This window comes from Apteryx mantelli, chromosome 1 (assembly GCF_036417845.1).
Source record: "Apteryx mantelli isolate bAptMan1 chromosome 1, bAptMan1.hap1, whole genome shotgun sequence".
Lineage (NCBI taxonomy): Eukaryota > Metazoa > Chordata > Aves > Apterygiformes > Apterygidae > Apteryx > Apteryx mantelli.
This window is the reverse complement of record NC_089978.1, coordinates 131,863,485-131,885,114: the sequence shown is the minus strand read 5'-3', so window position 1 is coordinate 131,885,114 and position 21,630 is coordinate 131,863,485. Positions and strand designations below refer to the sequence as shown.

At 40.6% G+C, this 21,630-nt stretch overlaps 1 protein-coding gene across 1 annotated transcript in view; it reads right to left on the bottom strand.

Annotated features, from left to right (window-relative positions):
- Positions 1-14,462: 14,462 nt before the first annotated feature.
- Positions 14,463-21,630, bottom strand: part of SLC22A15 (solute carrier family 22 member 15) — a 43,778-nt gene continuing 36,610 nt past the window's right edge. Inside the window, exon 13 of the mRNA XM_013950239.2 lies at positions 14,463-14,770. The gene's annotated coding sequence lies outside the window, so the exon portion shown is untranslated. The remainder of the gene's footprint in view (positions 14,771-21,630) is intronic.

Here is a 21,630-nt window from a genome sequence, read left to right as displayed (position 1 = left end):
ATATTGTGGCCACCAATTCGTACAATAATCTATAAATCGACTTTTACTCATACTCTGAAAATATCCCGCACTTTTCCAATGCTTTAATAAACATCCTAACGGAGAATTATCCGGTATTACCATGGTTTTACACATTCACTCCACACACACACACTAAATCTACGGGGTAGAAAACGGAAAGATAGCCTCTGATGGGAAACAAAAGACCAAACCAAACTCACGAGACAGCCACGTATGTCCGTGAGTGCTGGACCTGCGGGGCTTTCGCTCCGTCTGACGGCCAGCGCCTAGACTTCCACAGACCAGACCTCGAGCTCGTTAGCCCAACCTTGCATGAATCGCCGTCACGTCTTATTAGGCAGGCACCCAACCAAATATTACAATAAAGCACCTTCGGGCTTACCACTTTGGGACGTCAGGAGCAGCGCAGAGCGGGCGCAGCCGATGGCTCCCCGAGAATTCCTCGGTGCCGGCACGGAGCAAAATCAGAAAGCGAACCGTCAACACTACTCCCGAAGTCCCATCTGGGTCGCCAGAAAACTGTTGCCCGTAAAGAAACACATAACTACGAAAGCAGTTATATGCGGTGCTTTATTCAGGGCCCGGGGTCTCAGGGACTCATGTCCAAAGCTGAGAATCCCAAATCCCCGTTTAACTTGGTTAATATTTATAGTGTTCGGTTACGTAACATAATCAACAGAATTGCTAGGCTACATGATTGTTTCCCATTTATAGTTTCTTCATTTACTGTTGCCAAGATTTGCTTATCATTTACCTATTTCATCAGACCGTACTGTACCTAGTTCATCAGACTGTACTGTACCTAGTTCATCAGACCGTACTGTACCTAGTTCATCAGATTGTACTGTACCTAACACCTGCAGTTATACCTTCATCTAGTCTACCAAGTATAACCTATTCTAATCAATATAATGTAACAATATGAGGGGCAAAGAAAGAGTTGGCCACCTCTAAGAGCTTGCAGACACAAAAAGCAGACTCTTTCTGTTGACAGTATACAATTACTATAGGTCACCTCAACCTGAGGTCCAGGAGTGCCCCTGTATTCCTTGCTCATGCCAAGTTTTCTTCCAGTGGCATCTGCCAGAAACACTTTCTGCTACCTCCGGTTCCCTAGGAGAATCCATCCAACCCAACCTGGCTTAATTTAATTTTGCCTTTATCACCTACTGGCTAGACTACAGCAGTTGTCATGAAATCTTTAGAAGAGTATGGACTCTCAAAAAACTTCTTATAGGATGTATTATAACATTCCTTCTGCACCTGCTGCATGTACTCCTCAGGACTGGGGCAGAGAAAAAAGAACAAATGACGTGACAGATGATGGTCACGCTGCCTAATCTACTATTGGAAAATATACCCTTCCTACAGAAGGGAAGACATAAAAATCTGAAGAGGATAAAACATGAGTGAGTGAATGCATCTTCTGTAGGACCAAGGCATTTATCTAAGATTTCTTTAGCATCAGCATGGAAATGTTGGGAGAAAGGATAGAATAAGCCACTTCTGCCACCTATTGGCATTCCCAGTACCAGCTCTTGACTTTGGAAGTCATGCCAAAACAAAAGCAACAACAACAGAACAACAACGTTGATTAACATTTTATTATGGAGGAAGAAAAGAGGAAGAGGATTGACTAGGAATTCTGAATAACATTTAGGTTTGTTCTTATTTACCCATTCACCTCCACTCAGTATGCACTTGAGTTTTCCACTGCTGAATGAGTGGTTTAAGGCAGAAATCTTTGGTATCAGAGAGATTTGTTGCACCTGGTGGTTGACCCAATTTTGAAAAACAGGCAAAATTTTACAGGCAGAGCTGGGCTGCCTGAAGGCTAGGCAGTCTCACTTGTATAGGATACTCAGGAGCAGGCAGAAACTAAGAATCCATCAGAGCTGGAGGGCTGCTGGAAAAGATACTCTCAGGGTGGGGTACTTTTGGTAGAACCTAAAAATATTGGCACCGATAAGCCTCATTCAACTATACTCTATCTCTGTTCCCTGTACTTATGGCAGTCATATGAGCATCTTCCTGTGCATGGCTTCTCTCCGATCTCTCCTTTGTAGCCCTGCTTTATAAATCTTCAGAGAAGTATTCATTATTGTAGCTGGCTGACCAGGTTCTGATGGCATGAAAATACTACATGGCTGAAAATGAAAGTTTTTATAGAAATATACCTACTTGTAACCAAAACATTTCCATAGACAAACCAAGCCTTTGCCCCCAGTGCCTTCATGGCACTGGAATATTTTATCCTTTTCAGAAAAGAAAGCCTTACAGTTTTTTATTCTGACATGGTTTTTCACTTCCCTGTCTTGCATTTTGTAGGAGAAAACAGACTATCAAATAGAAACTAGCTGAACACTGATGAAACATATCAGCTTTAACAAAATAAAATGTTATGACTAATTCAGAATAACTTTTATTAAAAAGTACAGTTTAATTGATGATTTTTATTGTGTTTTACTTAATTTCATAGTGGAAAAAACACTAGATTGCTGGAATACTTCATAAACTAGAACATGGAGTTCCCACTTGCCTCCACTAACTAGACTTATGCTATTTTGCTGCTGGTATGTAGAAAAGTATCCTTAGACGAGGTGACAGACTGGTGGGTGAATTCTCACTGTGTCTATCTCAGTCTAGTTTCTACGCGCATCTTTCTTAGACGCAATCCCTGTTGTTGTGGTTTTGGTCTTGTTTTTAATCAAGCCAAGACCATTGGACAGGGAAGGAAGCAAGGATCTTTCCTTAGATTAAGCGTTTTCAATTACAGCTAGTTTCACATATGGAATTCCAAGGTGGGGAATGAAAACTCAGGATGTAAAGAAAAATAGGACAACCACCTTAAGAAATTAGACTATCAGCTGAGATCCCTGACAACGTTCTGCAATGGAAAACTAGAAATCTCACTAGAAATACCATTCTCATGAAATTTCACCCAGTCTCATCTCATAAAGGAAGACAGCAGGCAAGCAACTAACTTGGCACCCTTCAGAATCAACACCTAGTGTGGGAGACAGAAAATCTGGACAGATAAAGTCTTACCTTGCTTTGGATGTAAATTTCTACATCTTCATCTGTGAATGGTTTCATGGCAAGATTGTCTTCGCTGTTCTCTAAAGCGTGAATTCACTCCTCACTCATTCACCTGGCTCTGGAAGTAGAGGGACACTCAGAGCTTGCTGCTCAGAGCCTTCTTGCTCTGTGAAGTTCAGGTCACTTAATTCCTCTGTGAATGAAGAAGAGGAGAGAAAAGCAAGGAAGCATGCCTGTTTTCTGGTTTGAGTTACAGTGGTGACTTCCAGCTGCCTAGGAAAACTAGGTCCAAATAGTATTTGTTAAGTTCAGTCATTATTATTCTTAGTATCACTACTTTTAAATGGTAGGACTTGCAGAAACTCACAAAAATATCCCAGTTACTGCTCTGTCTCTGGGCAGACCTAGAAGCTTGTTTCAGAGTCACTATGCTTGTGCACAGCATTATTATTTTGTGTGCCACAAGTACTTCCCTGCTCTCTAGCTTTTCATTAAACCATTTGTTAAACACAAAGCTATCCCTTGTTGACTTCAATCCACCCACTTTCCTTCTGAAACTGCATGGGTATTTTTATGCTCAGATCACTCATTTGGGTTGCAGTCTGCAGTCTCTGTTCCTGTCTCCTTATATCTCCTCTCTCTTTCTGGCTGTATTGACAGTAAATACCTTGCAGCCTGTCCCCTCCTGTAGTTTGCTTTGCTCCCTTTATAGTAAACAGACAGAAAACTGTCGCTAGTTAGCTGCCAGCAGCTCAGCTAACAACCCCACATGGATCATTCAGAGGGAAAAACAATTGATTAGGGCTCATTGATCCAACAAGGGTTGCTGGATTTTAGAAGAAAGGGTACATCAGCACATGGAAAGCAGTGACAGAGTATAGAGATGATATTCCATGCTGCAAATCAGCCCTTGTTAGGGAAGGCAGATGCCACTTTTTAGCAAAATCATTATTTCTCCCCGGAAATTGAACACACTGGGATCCCTTGACTGATTTATTAGCTCTACAGCAGCTGACAAAAAACAGCACTTGGGAAGACACTGGGTGCTATCTCAGAGCAGGCTCGTTGTTGCTGGTTATTCTTTATGACTGTTGTTCCTTATTAATGGTGAAATGCTAACTATGTCAACAGTGTACCAATACCTGCAGGACATCTGATCCCCCACAATCTACAAATTAAACTTTTCTCCATGTCTCCCAGGGCATATTCTACTGTCTTTTTGCTGAGAGACCTGGTGACAGGTTCACAAAGACTTGTAGGCATTTGCTTCCAACCAGCTTCCATTGGAGCTGGACACTGAAAAAGATTAGGCCCCAATTTTCAGGGCCCCCTACCCTATCCTTGCTCACTTCATGACTTACCTACCACCTTATTTTTCACCTGAGCATTTAGCAGCGTATGTGACCTTTGCTGGGGAAGCCAGGCTAGTGGAAGGATCTGAGAGAAAGTGCATGGGACAGTAGATTAGGAAGGATTTGTAAAGCCAGATTGGATGCGATTAGGCCCAAGCACAGTGTGCAAGGGAGGAGAAAGAGCCTTTTAAGTGGTCAAGCTTGGTTGAAAGTATGCTCTTATTACATTAACTCCGTTGTGCCCCCTCAGGCTGCTAGATGTACATACAGAAGACGGCTTCCTTAACGCTTCTGGTACCATATACTACTTTAAAACAGAGAACCTCAGATGTGTTAGGAAGCAGAGAGAGGTTAATATTCTCACTTTCTTGCACCTCATGGTCTCTCCTCATGACAGCTGTCCAGAGCCACAGGTGCTGGCAGATGCGTGAAGAATGCGGTTCTGGTCATTTTGCTCGTACACAATAAGACACCTTATGTTTATCATCCTTTTCCATTGGGGAACAACTCCAGGAGCATCTGGATGGCCCCAGCTCCCCCTCCCATAGTGAAGGAGGATGGCATAAGGTCTTGGACAACGATCGGGTTTTTTTCTTTTACGTCCAAGAATATTTAAGTCCAAGTCCAAATTTATGTTTAAGTACAAGGACCTGAGCCACAGTCCCTGCCTGCTCCTGCCATCTGATGAGAGTAAATAACCTTCTGTTAGGATCATTGAAAAGGGAGGGAAGGGGGAGAAGGCTGAGAAAAAAGAAACAAGAAAACCAGTATCAAAGATAGATAGTATCAATATCAGGTTCTTCTCAATTCTGAGCACTCCTTGCTCCAGCCATAAGAAACTGCTAATTCATAATTTTTTGAGGGGCAGGAGAGAAGGGAGGGCAGAACTGGCTGCAGGAGATCGCAGCAGATGACAGCTGAACAACCTGCACTGAGTCCCTGCGGATTTTCTTATGCTACTCCTAGGATCAGAAGATTACTGTTTGACAGACAGAAAATACTACATCCAGCAAAGGCCCTTACACCAACAGCGAAATACAGTACAAATTAGAATGGCAATAGTCCCTACTGCAAAGGGAAAAGCAGCATGGTGTTATGGGAGACAGCACCCCATCTTGACCTCACTGAGGAATAAACATGTCACAAGGACATTCATCTGTTACATGGGCACCACATAGCACAAAACACAGGAGAAAAGAAGAGGAAGACAGCCACATGTAGGGAGGGAATATTACAGTAGGAAAACACTGTATTAGGAGAGAGGGAAAAAGGAGAATGTAGAGAAAGAAACTTTTGCAGAGATAATGGGACATAGACTCAAAGCATGAAGAATCCAAGCTCCTTCAGTATCATTTGTAGAACCATTTCCAGGGTCACTGAAACCTTCATCTATCTTCAGTCAGCAGTCAAGGCTTTTGCAGTTCACTCCACTCAAGGCTTAGGATTTCCAGGGGCTTTTTCCATTAACCGCCAGAACTACAAAAACAAACCCATGCTCCAGGTTGGCCCTCCTCAGGGAGCTTCTCTCCTGACAGTGCTTATGTACGAAAATAGTAGGAAACTATGTAGGAAGACTAGTCAGCTATATTACATCGCCCCTTTGTTCTATTTCAGCGCTCAGCTCATAGTACCTCTAATGGAGTTTGATTTATGACTAATTTCCTTTGTACCTTGTGAAGACTGAGGATTTATTTAGTTTTCTCAGTTGCTTACTGGTATTCTTCCAAGGGGATTTAGGGATTTCCTGTCATCTCCAACTTTACTGAATCTGTGATATTTCGTCTTCATTCATGTCTTTGACGATATCCAGAACTGAATATGATTGTGGATCTGGGAAGCCCACAGAAAAATATTCTGTGAATATATACCTTGAACAGTGTTAGATTCACTCTTGTATCTTTTGAAGCTGCCAATTACTGATGTTTTTCATGCTTGTCTGATTTTCCTCTTTTCACTATTTAGTTTCATAGATATGACAAATATGCTTCAAATCTAAAATCATCTAAACTCTGAACTGCACAACAAAAAGTCACCAAAATCATGTAAATAAGAGCAGAAGTATTAGCTGTATGGGGAGGTCCAATATCGTGGCATTTTCTGTTTGACAACTATCTGGAAAAAACACTCATATGGAACAGTAAGCACATATTAAAAAGCCTCTCCTAAATCGTACAAATGAACCAGTCCAATGTACCACTTGTGACTCACAGAGGATCTGCAGGATAACAAATAAGTCCAGTTGAAGATGCTGCCTTCCAGATGAAATATAACTCTTAATTTGCAGTTGCTAATGATGACCCATCACTCTTTGCTCTAATTATCAGAAGCATTAAGTCTAAGGCTATTAAGGCACTGGCTGAAGCTGTACTTGGCTCATGAGAGACTGCCATAACAAATCATCCCAGTAGATTTAATAATCCCTGACAGTTCTCTTGCTTTCTTAAACTGTTGCCCCATTTCTCCCATTAGTGGATTAAGTGACTGTACAAAATAAGTAAGTATAGCTTGGATCCTCTATAACATTTATGCTCTAATGTTTTTTAGTAGTGATGCTTCAGTATTGTTCAGAGTCACCATTCAGAGGACACTAGCATAACATAATCAGGGCTTTTGGGGCCACAAGTTCTGTGAGTTTGTTTTTTTACTTTGTCTTTTAACAAATAGATATGGCAAAGCGGATGTTTCAATGACAAAAGCCTGGGATGGACTAGAGGGAAATGAAAGTGCTGCTAATTCACTGTGACAGATCAGAATCATGCATGGATGCTAAATTGAAATGCTCTGCTCATTCCTGAACCTCACTGATCAATACTTGGCAGGCTCAAAAACTCTCTAAATGCCTGTGCTGCTTGTTCTCACTGCCACACATTCTCACACTAGCCTTGGGCCTGCACTTCACATCAAGTAAATAAAAGGTTTATAACCTTTCCAAACTAAGCAAAGCATTTACTGCATTGGATCAGGTCCAGTGGTTTGTCAAGCCTGATATCTTTTCTCCATCCATTGGCCAGACCAGACATGTCAGAAAAAAGCAACTAGCTTTTTCTGGAAAAGGAGTTATTTCAACCTGTGAAGAGTTTTGAAATTCCCACCAAAATAATTTACAACCTGAATCTTTTCAGGCTGCAATTTGCCATTTCCAGATAAAGTATTTGCTCCAGGATCACTAGCTGAGGACATGGGAAATTCTGAAAACTAACTGAGATTATGATGCTGTTGCCCACCACTGACTAGCCTCAACTGGCAAATTCACAAGAATCCAGTCAGTTTTGCAGCTGTTGTTAAGAAATAGGCCACGGGGTAGCAAACATAAAACATATACCAGGGCTTCTAGTATTGATTGCCAAGATCTCTGGCAACTAGTGCGGTGAGCTATTCAAGAAGCCTAGAAATTTCCAAGTCCATAATGGTCACCACAGTGGATGGCGTGAGTGACAGGAACCTGGGAGTCCTGGCAGCATCAGCTCTAAGGTTCCCAGGTCAGTTGACTGACATGCTGAGCAAGAAAATTGACATTTTAAATTCTAAATCCATTTGTAGTACTCTGGAAGTTTGCTGAAACATGGCAAGTTTGGTGCATCAGCAAGATTTAAACAAAATATTTCATCAGACTGTTTCCAAGCATCTGCATATTTTTCTCCACTGCTACTTTTTTCTCTAAACTACACATTCTTCAAGGGCATATATGAGGGAGGTAGAGTCTTCACAGGGTTCTGGATCCTTGTGGCTCTGGAGTGCAATAGACCCAGAGCAGTGCCACTAAGATAAATATTAATATTACTATCAATTAAGTTATTCGGTGCTTTAAAATTTCAGTCACCTTGTACAACCCACTGATTTATTGTTCCACCATCTTGGAAAACTATCTGTGGCCAACATTCATAAACAAAGGAGCCTACCAACACTTTCATTTATATGCCTAGATAAATGGTCTGAATGCCAAAAAGGAAATAAGCAACACCAAGAAGCTCCCACTGATTTAAAGACATGCTTGAAAGTCCTGTACCTGAAGAAACTATGATATTTGGCAGAGCACAGTGCAACTGAGAAAACTGTGAAGTCATAGCAGGTGAGAAAAAAAAAGCTTTGCTGACTTTTGATCTCAGCATAAGTTTCCTCGGCTCTTGGTAAATGGATTACTTTAACTGGTAAGAAAAGCACATTAAATCTAGAGGCACAAGAACTCTGGGACAGAAAGACCACAGTCAAGATTTACAAAAGCCAGAACAAGAAGCACATTTGTAATGATGGTTTGTCTATATGAGGGCCTGAATCAGACTGGGCCACAGCATTTGCAGGAGCTGGTCTTTCTTCTGTGGCTGCCCTCCTGAGCACAGAGAATACAAACTTGTATTATTTTTACCCTTTGCTGTTGTGTCCAAATTTACCTGATTCAGAACTGACTGCTTCAGTCTATGGTAGTTGAGTAAGCTGAATAAGTTACCAATGCTAAATGAGAGTAGCAACTCCAACACATACTCACTTGGCATCCCTGTTTGTGTGTTCATCCAGTGACTGATTAATAAAAAATACACAGATGTTCACTGGAGCGAGAACTAGAAAACAGCTAACATCTCTCACATGCAAGTGACAGCTAGATGGCCATGAGATCTCTTGCTTTCTCTTGATGAAAATACCAGAACACTTCCAAAACCTGAAAAATTCCAGAACAAGACACCCCAAATAGCCTGGTCCTTGGGAGCTATTTTTGAGTGATAGGAGATGTATTTGGAGGGAGTCAGATAAACAAAACAAAGTGAGGAGGGCTGGACCACCACATTCAGCAAGAGCTTGAACCAGATTAAAGCAACTGTGGTTTTGAACAATCTTGCGTAACAGTATGGGCCAATCTACAGTAAGTTATCAGACTAAACTTCTTAGCTTGTGTCGTCTCACACACACAGCTAATAGATATCAAACATACAACTAACTGGCAATCCCAGCATATGTCAACTCAGACACTGTCTTGTGTTTTAAGGAACGTGAAATACCCTAACAAAAACATGAAGAGAGATTTTAAGTGATTGATAAGGGACATGTGAAATCTCAGCAGCGTTCAACGCCAGAGAATTACTACAGCTGATTCCCCTTTTTCCTGGCTAGCACCAAGCAAGAAGTAGAAGTAGAAGTAGAAGTAGTGAAGTAGATGCAGATCTCTAAACACTTATGTAGTAGGGCATGTTTAAAACCCCACATTTAAGCTCAAAGGGGGAAAAAAAAGAAACAACACTGCTCATGCAATTGCTTTGGGCAGTACATGGTCAGGTTTTTCTTTTTCGCGAGATGCCAAGGGATCCTGCCCCAAAGGGATAACAGCAGGAGAAGGGATGCATGGCAGATGGTAAGCAGTGCATGGTACACTAGTTAATACTCAGCAGAGCAGAGTAACTGAGCCAAGCAGGAGGGTACACGGGAAGACTCCTCTAGGTTCACATGCACCCAAAGGCACAGCTTTCTATAGCTTCTTTTTTGTTGTTATCATCTCCAGCATCATTAACAGTGAAGCCTTTTCAGAGCTTCACCTGGGTTTGTGGGTGCTTAGCCTGAAAGAGCAGGAAGCAGTGTTACTGGGGAGATGCAAGGTGTTAATTAGATGCAGGTTTAAGGTTCTGAAACTGCTAAAGAGAAGGGATGGTGGTTCTTAAGTATGGGGCAGCAGGGAGGTGCAAGAGGGCAGCTGGATGGCCATATGGCACAAAACTTGTCTGAAGGGTGGAGGGGAGTGAGCAACAACAGATGGTGGGAATTCAGAACAAATTTTCCCTGCTTAGGCTAACTGGACATTGAGGATAGGATAGACAGGAGAAGCTGAAGATTGAAATGGGTTAAAGAAAGGTTTTGTCAGCATATCATTAGCAATGGCTCCTGTAACCAGGTGCATGGCAACTGCACATTTCAGATGGGGAAAAGGGAGGGGAGGAGAGAATCATTAAGAGACTATATAGTGAAGAGCCTTGCAGGTAGGCCTGAGGGAAATAGTCGCAATGAGGTAAAAATACAATATAGACAAGAATGAAAGCATCCACAGAAGTGAGAAAAGAGAGACTCTTCATTAGAAGACAGACACACATGCAACAAAAGCAGATCAAGAGATTCAGCAGACAGAAAATGTAGTGAGTGAGAACCTGCCTTGTTTGAGAGCGAATCTCAGCAGAGGCTTCGCTTAAGTCTTTTCAAATAATATCTAGACAAATCAGATCATGACCTGCATTGCTCCTGCGCACTCCAGCTTCAGTTACTGGAAAATGAGCTAACAGCCTCCAGCCCAAGCTGTGCCTGGCAAATATATACATTATTTTTTTAGTTAAGCAACTTCTAAGAACTTATTATCGAGAGCATGCAGCAAAAGAGAGGAGGAGGAATGTAACTGCATTCTTTAAAAAACACTTCCTCCTTTACCTAAGACCATAAAACTATACAGCTTCCTGTTAATCCCTGTAATCAGCTGCCCAGCCCTTTCTTTCCACTTTATTGGCTGTTTTGTGCAGTCAAAGGCAAATTGACAAAGTGAAAGGGTCAATCATTTGCACTGCATCTGCTCCAGGCAGTGGTAGGACACAGAGTAGATATTTAGGGCTAAAACCAGCTAAGCACAGATTCAGAGCATTGAAAAGAAATAGTGGAACAGGGCAGAGAAAACAATGCTGGAGTAAAAGCACTGATGATCAAAGAGCACTGGAACTGTGCAGAAGATGACCTGTGTTACGTGGCTAGACTAGGGACAGAAGCAAGTTGTCTGTTTGCTCATTGATATTTTTGGAGAGACGGGAGGGAAGACATGGGAAAGAAGGGGAAACAAGGTGAATATACCTGACAGTCTTTTGATAACAGAGGACAGGGATGCTTCTCCCAGCTATGCTGAGTTTGGGTCAGAAGGAAAGAGGAAATGCATTTATAGGAGCACAGAATCATTCAGTCCAGTCCCAGCTATCATGGACAACAGAGATCTCATTTGAAAGGGTTCAGAGAACTTCTACTCCATTTCTCTAACAAACCTAAGGCTGGTAGGAAAAGATACCAAATGCCCACAGCTGTAATTCAAAATCTTAGGACCCTCAGTCCAGACAAACCAATATCCCTGAGAAAAGGCCACTGTGCAAGCAATGTCTTCTCCTACTCTTGTGTATATTGTTTCTGAGAAGAACGCTACACCATCCCAAAAGCTCACCCTCTCCATGTATCATACAAGGATCAAAGCATTCAGAATTAACTTTCTGGCAATTCTGAGTTTCTCTGCTTGTCCTACAAGATGCAGCATCTGGGAGCTACCCCTCAAGAACAAATGTTCCACTCCACCCTTTGGGATTTGGTCCATGGCTCAAGCCAAAACTATACCAAAATAAAGCTGAACTAGATTTTTAATGGTTCCTAGGCTTGCAAATTTCCAAGTAATCCCATCTGCATAGATCAGTCAGCTTCCCTTCAACTAGTCCTGATGACATTCCCCAAAGTATAATCCACACAGTGGCTTGGCAAAGCTACAAAGCGCAGAGGAAAGAACAAAACTGCCCATTTATAGCTGCAGAACAGATTGCAGGATTGTCAGATTGTAGCTACACCTCAGTAGCAAAAGTGTTAGAGGGGGAAAATGAGATCAAAAGGAATGCTACAATCTTTCTCATGCCTATTCCACACCCCTTCTTCCCCCAAAGATGGAGGAAAACCTAATCAGTAGCAGCTTTGTCATCTTTACTAGGAAAAGAAATCGCAAGAATAAGCCATCTGTGAACTACCTTTTTAGGCTTGATATTATATTACTTGCCGTTACCAAGTTTGGCACATGGTCAACAAGAAATTGAGGTTTCCCCCCTCCCTGCAGGGAGGATCATTCATTGAAGATGCTCTTCAATAAGTAGTAGATCAGGATTAGAGACTTTGCTTCACCAAATCAGAGACAATTTGGCCACAAGAGTTTGTCTTGTCTGTGTGTACCCCATGAGAGGTAAGATGACAATGTTGGAAAAGTCTCCTTCAAAAGTTCATTGTTCATATATCGTCTATTACTCAGAAGTAAAGTAGATTCCACTTCAGCAATTTGCACCTGGTCCAGCTTGGAAGAACAGAGTCATTTTGCCTGATGGCTGCTTGGTAGCTGATAGGCAATACTTACTGCCGCTCTCACAACTAACACTAGGACTGGCTCTCATTGCCAAGGGACAAACCTAGTTTTCAAAGTGTTCCTGCTTTGAAGGGATGGCATTTAACATTAGTTCCGTATCTCCCATTTGGTGACTTCTGGAGGTGTCTTCCTCTTGCCACTGTGAAAAACTACTGACAGGACAAGGAAGCTAATGATAGAGTTATACAGACTGAAAGAACAAAACATTGCCACATGAAATGCTGTCCTTCCCATGTAATTTGTACCTCCCTCCCCCATTCTTGGTCTTTCACCCCATTTTCCCTTATCTTGGGCCAACAAACTGTACAATACAATGGCTCAATAGTCAAACAGGCTCCAGTTAGAGCAAGACAGGGCCAGTTTCTGTACAAAGCACAGGCAAGCAAAGCTGTGTTTAATGGCAGCCCAACTTAACACAGTTTCAAGAGAAAGGTGTGTCAGTGTAAATAACAGCATGATCTGCCATATCCAAGGGCTGGTACAAATGTTAATAATCCCAATGGCTGGTCACAGATGCACTCCCTGCCCTAAAATAGGTGTCAACCGACAAACTCTTTCAGGTCAACAGTTCTCTGCAGCATGCAGTTGAAACACATTAGACAGGAGAGGAATGGGAAATTTGAATAGCTGTAGGCAGAAGTGTGCTGATCCCATAACTAGACACCTACTTCTGAAAAACAGGTCTCTCAATCACTAGCTCCGTGATGAAAACAGAAGTAAAATATTAAGTATTCCAAATCCTGGAGATAAGGATAACTCACAAAAGTTGTATATAACAAGAACAAAAGATGGTGTTTGGTGACTTTAAATCAAGGGATAGTGTTTTTGGATGCCGATGTATACTTCATGTATTGTTTCTAATCCTTCATTAGGCTGCTGATGAAAACGACCGGATTACAAAAGATTTCAAAATCCCTCATTTAAAGTTGCAGGGGCTTCTGAAATGCATATATGAGAGAAAAATCAGAAGAGATACTGCAAAGGAAAAATGCAACCATCTTAAGTAAGTGATACAAGAGCAAAGATGACTTCTGCAGTAGTCTGTGCCCAGGAAGTGAGAACAGGCTTCAGGAGTCTGGCTGGACTATTGTTCTTAGCTCCACTTTGAGCAAAAGGAAAATGCAACATAACACAAGGCCTCGTACTGATACCCATCATTTAGACTACCCATCTTTAGTGTACGCTTTAAAATACTGATCTCTGAAGTGCTCTAGCATCTGCCCAAATGACTAGATATTTAAGGAGAATCTTTCAATTACTTTTTCTTGATGAATATGCAATGGTATGAAAGCCCTGTTAGCCAGCACTTAAAATAGAGCACTGATTCCCATTTCCCACAGCCATATGTATTCAGATAGTATTTTGTCACTGGACAGGGGACAGGAAATGCAGTCAAGTTATTTATCACCCCATTTCCAGTTAATGAAAACAAATGCTCAAATTCTGCCATTTGCTGCCAATATGTTTAGACAGAACCCTTGAGGACAGGGCCTATATTTCTCTGCATTTGCATAACACCTTAGAAAAGGGGTCTTAAGTGCCAACTAGTGTTTGTGGCTATTCCTCTAATACACATTAATAGCAACAAAACAGACATTTTGCGAGGTTAACCCCCCCAAAGTGTTTCCAGTCTTTCAACGTCAATCAACACAACTGAAGCTGGTAGTAAATTGATTCTCACATTCCACTGGCTCCGTTTTTTGTTAGAAATGATTTGTGATAGATATGGTGCAATATATTGATTAGTACTGACAGTCCCAGCTTCCCAGGCACTTTGTAGTACCGCCATTCCAAAATGACCTGCTTTCCACCTTGTCAATTTTCTTCTGCAGAGCCTGTTATAAATATTTACTCTGAGTTAGCTTCACTCCCTCCAGAAAACAAAACAAAAGAAAAGGGTCAGTCAAGTAAAATCAGTACAATAGAATAGGTTTACAGTGTTCCAGAAGAGCTTGTTTTTATTGAGGGATTTTGTGTCAGGGGAAGAAAAGGCACAAAATAAGTTACAAAGACATTATATGAATGGTATGAGGCAGAGGCAGTATCAGAGCTGTTACAAATCACCTAAAAGTTGGCTTACCAACATAGGTTAGTATCTACAAAAATCTTAAAAGAAAAATATCTTTTAAATATTCAAAAATCATTCAGAAATTATGAGTGCTTCCCAAAATGTAAAGACCAAGAACATTAATTTTTGACTAAATTCACGTGGACATTCACCTGGGCTTACCACCAACACCTGAAAAATATGTAAAATAGTATTGGAATTACTTTTTTTGTAAAATCATTTCACACTTTAAATTAAGATTCTGATATTTACCTTGTATATCTCTAGTGAAGTACAGCAGCTATGGGTAAAGTAGTGTGCTTATGAAGTACATTAAAAAACAGAATAGGCAAGTAATTACTCTGAATATTTCTACATTTGTTACTATGGCCCCTCATCAATGGCAAAGAACACCTTAAAAAGTGATGGACCAAACAGCCATTCACAGAATGTATGAATACTACCACTAGAAAAGAACTACTGTGGAAAAGCTTATGCTGTCTTTAGTAGTGACTTCTCAGACTAAAATTCCAAAAACACAGACTTTTCAGCAGTACAACTGTGACCTAACAACAGCACACCAAGATGGTTAAAAAGAAGATGAAAAAAGAAAGAAGAAAGAAAAAAAAAAGACCCACTTCTGAAATTTGTCAGTCCTCGTTTTAATGTGGAAGGCTCATAACACTCAGTATTCAAGTAATCCAAATTAAATATTGAAAAACATACACCCAACACATACCCCATCTATATACAACTGGATTCACTGCTGCAAACAAAAATCAGCTCCCCCCAATTTCCTCGTTCCCATTGCTCAACAAGGACTTTTGATTGTTGGTTCAAATTAAACTCTGGCATGAGGAGACATAACTATCCAAGTCTATAAGATGTAGAGACTATACAAATATTTGCTCTCATGAGGATGAAGGGCTGAGCAGAGAGAATGAAGTCTACCACTTCGGCTGCTCCTCTGGTCAAATGGAAACCTAAATTGTCTTCTGAAATCGGTGGGGATGCAAACATGTGACCAAATGCAGAACTTGGCTATAAGTATCTGATTATATCCTTATGAGTTTCATCTACTTGTCCTGTTACAACAGAAACACAGAAAGGGAATACAGTACCAAGTTCTGTTCACAAAAATTGTCAGCCCTGTACAGTCGCTACCTCAACTGAGGTTAGTTTCTGGCCCTTCTAAAAAGCAAAAAAGGATACACACAGGAGAACTCATCTTCGTAAGCATAAGCCTTTTAACTAAATTTAAAAGGCCTCTAGAAAACCTTTAAAAGCCACAAGTCATCTTTTCATTGAAGTCATGGATTCCAAAATAAATTAAAAAAAAAAAGAATTAGGTAGTTTCTTAAAATCTATTAAATACAAAATAGACACTTAAAAAAACAACATAAAGAGGTAGGTTTAAAGGAAAAAATATCAAAGTATTATTGGATTCAGGAAAGAAAGGTAGTGCAATAAAAATGAAAAAAATGTATTTGCAATGACTACATGACTTCTACACAAATCTTAACAAGAACAGAAAGAAGAAAAATTGATTTAGACTTTGGGGAGCGAGGAGGATCAAATACTCAAAATCAATCATTTAGAGGCACACTTGAAATTGCAATGTCCGCAATAAATCGTTTTATTAAGAATCACCAACAGTTTTTTGCTCTATACTATAACACTTACTTTTAATCAGTGCTTGCAAAACTGATTTTTTTCCTACAAACTGAAGTCTGAAACATCTGTCTCCCAATCAAATTTCCAGCCCTTTAAAACATTTTATTTGAACAAAGTCTCATGGAATCAAAAGATGAGACTGATACTTTTTTCTCACTGGACAAGAAGAGCCATTTGCACCCTTTGAAGAAACCTAACAGTTTCAATATTGGAATCAAAATTTTCCATGCTGTCACACTTTTTGCCCGCCTCCTGAAAAAGTAGGTGCAGTGTGAGCAGCTCAGAGGTTTTTCTGGGAAGCAGTAACATGCATGCTAGAGACCTCTACAAACCCTTTGTAAATGAGGATGGACAACTAGTTGGTTCAAGCTGCTGCTTTCTTTAAGCTTGCCTTTATGGTTGGACTGTGACACCTCATGGTCTCACTTTGCTGCGCTACACACTTGGGAATGAAGATTATATTTTTTAAACAACTCTTCTGAGGGCAGCCAACTCCCACCACGCAACGTTTTAGACTTGGCTGTCTGCTGGCAAACAAGCAGGCATGGTAGTGCTGACTTGCTCTGAATTTTTTTTAGTAGTAATAGGATATTTCATCATTTAGCAACACTTCAAACTCACTATGCCTTTTATAAGAATCTGCTGGATTCTACCAAGTTCCATGCAATCCCTTATCAACAGTCCTTTCTTTTTAAGGCCAGTGAATGAACTAACAAATTCCAATGTGCAGCTTTATCAGCCTTCGAAAGTGAGCTTTAACATGTGCAACTCAGAAGCGAACAAGCTCTGCAGATTTCTCTACATGGCCAAACAGTGCAAAATCTGCATGTTTTGCAAATCCTATACTTTGTCTGAAATCCTTCAATTAATTTCTTTGGTTCATTACTGTGTCTTACCAAAAAATGAGAAATGAGAAATGTTTCAGAAACAAGAGCTACTGAAGTGCACAGGGCACTGAAAGACAAACAAAGAGAACACACTCTGTCCCCTAAAGCTCCACGTAGATGCTTGTAAATACCAGTTTTAGCAGGTCACATGGAAGGATTCCAAGTGAACATAGCTAGAACTAGTTTTGAACCATTGTATTTCAGCAAAAACTCTTTGGCACTTACATCATCCAGTCCTGTGATGTTACTTTATACACAGTCCCATATCAAGCTGATTGAGGACATTTAAAAGGCCTTTTATGATACAGGCACTTCAAATAAATTAGAGCAGAAAAATCTGCTTCCCATTAGGCAATATGAGAGTTTTTTCAGGATGACAAAAAAAGCCTTCAGTACCAAAAATAAGATGATATAAATTTAAATAAATTCAGTAAATTGGGACTGTTAAGATGGTATTTTTATACAGCTCTGTTAAAGTTCTTTATTACCTGGATAATTTGAAGGCTGCAATAGACTGGACAAGGCATGAAGATATTTAGTATGGAATAATCTCATACAAATTTCTTCACCCTCTGGTTTCTACAGTTAGATCTACTATAGAGATTTCCTTATGTAGGAATCTTTCCTCCACTAAATACATCCTGCACTAAGATACAATGAGACTCAAAATACAGCTATACCCCCCAGTATCCTGGTTGGAGAACAGCTGAAGATACACATTTCTGGCACAGGTGTAAGCATGCCAGGCCAGACTAACTTCCACCAAAAGACAGTGATGCTCATGCACTTTTCTGACATACTTACTGCCAGACTGGCAACTTGCATGCACAAATGCCTAGATTCAGTTGTGTCAAAGAGCATGATTAAAGAAGCTCAGACAAGGATGGGAAAAGCTACAGACAGCACACCATCCTTCAGCTGAAACAAAATTATAAAATACTGATCAAATCTACATTATGAGATTATGCAAAAAAACTCAGGAACAAAAGCTTTAGCTCAGGCCTTCTCATCAACATGCTCTAGGACAAGTAAGCATCTCTGTTCCTCACTTCCACCCTCTTCCTCCCTAGCATGCTTAAGGAAGTGATGTTCTCTTGCAAACTGCTTTAACACCCTTAGATGAAATATACTGGAAAATGCTCAACTGCATTCCCCATGGTTCTGCCAGGGATAGATGGCTAATCTCAGTACAGCCATGTGGCCTGTAACCCTGTCACAGACTGCGCACTGCAAGCAGATCAACATGTGGCTGTAATCTTTACATGGCTGTACTATAACATCAAAGGTGGCAACTAGCTACAATCTGCTCCTTGTTAACTAGGTGTTTCTGGAGAGAGGCTTATGTGTTTTTCATTCAGCACCCTGATCTAAACACCGATTCACCTGCAGCTCTGCTTTAACACAGAGCTTCTGTTTGTGGTATGCGAAGGATAACTCAGGGAATCTCTGAAGTACAGCACTTTCCCAGTCCCTAAAAGCAGATCATTATCTTTCTTTGTTTTCGAGGGAAGTAGTTTAAAAAATAAACATGCCAAATCACTTCCCTGTTCCACTCTTCAACCTACCAAAAAAATAGCCAGGTAGCAAAATCCTTTTAGAAGGCTGAAGTATCGCTTCACAAGTGTATCAAATACTTTTAATCTTCCTACCTTTTTCTGAAGTGAAGCTGGTAAATTAAGTGATGCCTAGTTATACAGCACTCTCCATCAGAGGGCTTAGAAATTTTAATGATTTTAATCACAAGCCATTTAATAAAAAAGCCGAGTCCAGAAGAGAACTGAAAGGTGCCACATCTGTTTTATCTTGATCAAAAGACAAAGTTGACAAAGTTTCATTACTAAAGCAGCAGTGCTAACAAACTTGGCATTAAAAAGGGAATGATGAAACCTGTGCCCCTAACAGGACATCCTGGAACCAATGTTAGTTCTGAAAGGAGGAGTTTCAAGACAACAAAAACAGCATGAAGGGCATTTCTCCCTATGAGCTAGTATCCTCTGTTTTCACTTACCCTTGCTCTAAAGCACTTCTTTGAATCCACTATTCTTTTCACTCCCTTTGGCTAAATCTCCTCCACGCTGTCTCACATGATTTGTCACTACCCGTCACTCCTACCTGTATTCACATACCACTTGTGGGCTCTCCTGGCAACAGAATCCCAAACATGTCTCACCAGAGACTGTGTTAAGAGCCAACTAATCAGGACTGTGCAGAAGTTTCATCTCTAGCACAATCCCACTAAGTGAGTTGGCTGAAAAGGGATGTCTGCTGCAAAAACAAAGGAATCCAGGGAAGGAGTTACCACTTTGGAGGTATCCTAGTGCCTGCACAACACTAGCACCAGCAAACAGCACAGGCTGCTTAGTATACCAAGCTACCCTAGCAACAAGCATGGGATACCGCTGTCACGCTTCACTCAACTACAGCAAGGATATTGGGTCTCTCAGAGTCTTAGTGCTATAGTATGCCATACATAGTGATATATCTAGTGCTGCACCAGCCTCAGCTCTCCAGCAGCTTCTCAGCGCAGACTTACTGTCCCAAACACTGTGAGAGTTATTAACTGGGCCTACACAGACTGCTTACGTATAACTTGAAAGTCAGGAGTTCTCCGGCCTTCTGACTCAAGCTTTCAAGTAACGTGGCTGTGAGAGCCACAATAGCAGGGCACTGTCCAAATGAAGAACTTCTGCTTAACAATAATGCTCCATCTAGATGCAGAATATGCTGACCACATGTGCTACAAACCACTTTGCAGCATATCTCCTCAGTGAGTGCTACATATGGTACAAGTACCTCATATTATAAAGCCTTACGCTCCCTGGGTAAGGAAAAAGTGATTCTATAGGTTTCTGTAACAGAAAGCCAGTTTTAACAGAAACTTCTGAAAAGAAACTAAATACAAATAAGGGATTTGGACTTCAGAGCACAAAGAAGGGGGAGGGCAAGTAACTTTAAGAATCCTAATGCTACATTGCTGAGCTCCTCCAGGAGAGATTCTCTCCTATAAAATAGCTGAATTAACTGGCCAGGAAAAGTAACAATAAAGAGTGCCTATGGTTGACACAAAAAAGCAGCAGCTGCCCTCTAAACTTCCATAGGTGAAAACATGGGACAGATATAAATAAAAGGTTAAAAAAAGTGCAGTAACTTTCATGGAAAAAAATTGTGGATGTTTTCTTCACACTTGCTTTTGCAATTTCCCATATATAATTTATAATATAAAAATGCATGAGTGGAGAGATGAGTTTCACTATAAATTGAGGACTGTCACAAAATCCAACCCAGATCCTGCAAAATGATCTGACCTCCTGATCTGTTACAACATCCTACTGTTGTAATGAAAACTACATTGAAGTATGTCTTGGCATAACCAGGGCTGCCAGTATCATGAATGACAAAAACACTGTGGAGCTAGGAAAGCTCATTATCTACTGTCCAAAGTGGGACAGAGGCAGTAATCCCCTAAGAAACTTGAGGTCGTGGCAGTATGCTAATACTTCTAGGCTTACCACTGTTTGCTTCTAAGCAAGCAGGTTTCATATATTTAGAAAACATCAACAACAAAACAAAGGAAATTAAAAGTTACTTTTCTGACTGTCCATAATTTGAAATGTGACTGCAAAACTAAAAACAAAACAAAACAACAGAAAAAGCTTTCAAATAGAATCAAACTTTCCAAGTATTTCCAGGTATCTTAGTTGTAGTAATTTTCTTACATACAAGAGGACCAAATAAGGCAGAAAGAATATCCAGCAGGGTTTAAGTGTCCTGCCACCTCCACAAGAGCTATGCAACAGCAAAAAACAAAGTGAAGACTGCAGACTGGAATTCTTCTAATGACTCCTATAATGGTAATGTAATGGAAGTCACCATCACTGAACAGATACGTTGTCCACAGGGACTGAAGTTCCCTACTTTGCTCACAACCAATGCCTGGATCAGGCTCAGTCAAGCAGGAGTACTGCCTACTAGAATCTAAAGTCTCTGGGCTGCTCTCTGCACTAACCAGGGTAGTTGCATTTTGCTCAATGTTACAGGTTCCAGGAGAACAAAGTTCAAGCGGCTTGCTGTAAACTTCAGATACTGTTTACTCTCATTTCCTTTCAGAGTAAATGAGCTTCCCTATTTAAGTGGAATAAATTCAGCAGATGTAGCTTCTGGGTTTTTTTATTTTTATTTTTTAAATTAAATCCAATTTTAGGCTAATATGCACCAAAACGGCTAACAACTCTGACAATGTACTTGCAGACACTTTGGATCACTTTACCGGAAACTCCAAGTATAAAAACTACAAGCATTTTATGGAAACCAAACTTAATAAATAGCACAGGTTAAAGGATGAAGATGACTGTAATCAAGAAAACTTAATCCTTATAAAAAAGGCCTCATCTTTGTAGTTGGCAACATTTCATATGCTTATGTTACATATTTCAAGATTCCACATCCCTCTAATGAAGCATTTATAAGAAGTTCAGTGCGAAAAGGAGAATG